General features: G+C 23.1%; 1 protein-coding gene across 1 annotated transcript in view; it reads left to right on the top strand.

Moving 5' to 3' along the window:
- LOC125036413 (QRFP-like peptide receptor) overlaps window positions 1-2,500 on the top strand; it is a 175,667-nt gene that overhangs the window by 35,754 nt on the left and 137,413 nt on the right. The gene's annotated exons all lie outside the window — the stretch shown is intronic.

The raw sequence follows: 2,500 nt of genomic DNA, 5'->3' as shown, positions 1-2,500 counted from the left end.
CAGTGTAGACAAAAGTATGAGAGCCTTAACCATATAACTTCAGATGTGGAGTTAAATCCCATTGAAATTCATAAAGAGCTTCTCGAGTTTATAGGAGGAAGTTCACAACTCAGATGTGGAAAAATGCGAATAACTTGAGAATCACAAAACGTACCACAGTTAGAGGCATGCTGAAGGGAGACGACCCTTTTCCTCTTGATTGTGTTGTGTAAGATACACAAATGTATGTATACAGTATACAGTAAAAAAAAAAAAAAAAAAAAAAAAATAATAAAAATGTATATATATAAAGACATGTGTTACTTTTTTTCTCCAAGATCTTTTTCCTTTGTCGTTTTTTTTATTATTATTATTTCCTGTGATCTCTTCCCTTTTTTTTCATTTTTCTTTTTATTTGCGGGGGGGGGGGGGGGATGGATTTCGCAATATCTTTTTGCTTTTTTTTTTTTATTTCTCAAAAAAAAAGTTATTTCGCAAGATTTTTTTTTTTTTTTTTTTTTTTTTTTTTTTTGGTAATTTCTCAAAATCGTTTTTCTTTGTGCTTATTTATGTTACTTCCTATGATCTCCTTCCTGTATCTTTTATATACATATATATATACACACACACATTTTTCCTTTGTCCTCTTTTATGTTATTTCGTAAGTTCTGCAAAGCGGTCATGGTTGGGTTTCTTTCCCCGAGGCCCCGAGCCACAACAAAGTCTTTTCCCTTTGATGTCATTTCATTTCCGGGAAAGAAACGATCATAAACAACCTTTCATTGTCCACCTGATGTGTTTATAGAAGGCTTTTCATGATCTTTGTCTCTAATTTTTATTCCTATCTTCATTATTTGTATTTTTATTTTATTTTATTTTATTACTTTTGTTTTCTGAACGTAGAATTCCTTTATGGTTTAATTAATTGCCTTGGTTGTAATGTGGCTTCCTAGGCGATCGAACTTCCTTCCTCTTTGCCATTATTATTGCTGTTGTTGTAGTAGTTATGATGATGATGATGATGATGATGATGATGATGGTGATGATGTTGATGATGATGATGATGATGATGATGGTGATGATGTTGATGATGATGATGGTGATGATGATGATGATGGTGATGATGTTGATGATGATGATGATGATGATGATGATGATGATGGTGATGATGATGATGAGACGGAGGAAGAGGAGGTTGGTGATGATGATGATGACATTAGTAATGGTATTTAAAAAAATGAGAAAAAATAATGACAATTATAATGTCAATGGTTATGATATTGATAATAAAGATGATAATAATATATAATTTAATATAATATTGATAACGACAATTGTAATGATAAAAAGAACAATACTAATGCTAATACTTCTAATTTTGATAATGATATTAATTATAAGAAAGCTAATAATGATGATAATAATGAAACTAATAATTTTGATAATAGTAGTAATAGTAGTTGTAATGATAATGATGATGATGATGAAGATTATTATTATAATGGTGATGATGATGCTAGTAGAATTAGTAGTAGTAACAATAATGATAATGATAATAATAATAATGATAATGATAATAATGATAATAATAATAATAATGATAATAATGATGATAATGATAATAATGATAATAATGATGATAGTGATAATAATGATAATAATGATAATAATGATAATAATGATGATAATGATAATAATGATAATAATAATAATGATACTACTACTGCTACTACTAATAATAAAAATGATAATGACACTAGTAATCATTATCTTGATAGCGATAGGTAATGATGGTAATAACGATAATAATAATAATGATAACAATAATGATGATAATGATGATAATAATAAGGATATAATGAAAATAAAAACATCAATAATAATCACTATGCTAGTAGTAATGATAATAACAAAATAATGATGATATCAATAATGATAGTAAAAGCAATAGTAATAATAATAATAATAAAAATGATAATAAATTAATAATAATGATAATAATAATGAAAATAATAACAATAATAACAATAATAATATAATGATGATAATAAAGATAATGATAATATTAATAATAGTAATAATAATAATGATAATAACAATAGTAATATTAATAATGATGATGATAGTGATAATAATAATGATAATAATGTTAATGATAATAATAATGATGATAATAATAATAATAATTATAGTAATAATAATAATAATTATAGTACGGATAATAATAATAATACTACTACTAATAATAATAATTATTATATCATAATAATAATCATGATAATAAAAACATCAATGATAATTATTAATATTTATGATAATAATAATAATAATAGTAATAACAATCATGATAATAATAATGATAATAATAATAATAACAATGATGATAATAATAATAATAATAATAATAATAATAATAATAATAATAATAATAATATTAATAATAATAATAATAATAATAATAATAATAATAATAATAATAATAATAATAATAATAATAATAATGATAATAATAATAAGAAGA

Source organism: Penaeus chinensis, chromosome 21 (genome assembly GCF_019202785.1).
Source record: "Penaeus chinensis breed Huanghai No. 1 chromosome 21, ASM1920278v2, whole genome shotgun sequence".
NCBI lineage: Eukaryota > Metazoa > Arthropoda > Malacostraca > Decapoda > Penaeidae > Penaeus > Penaeus chinensis.
This window is presented reverse-complemented; position numbering and strand designations above follow the sequence as displayed.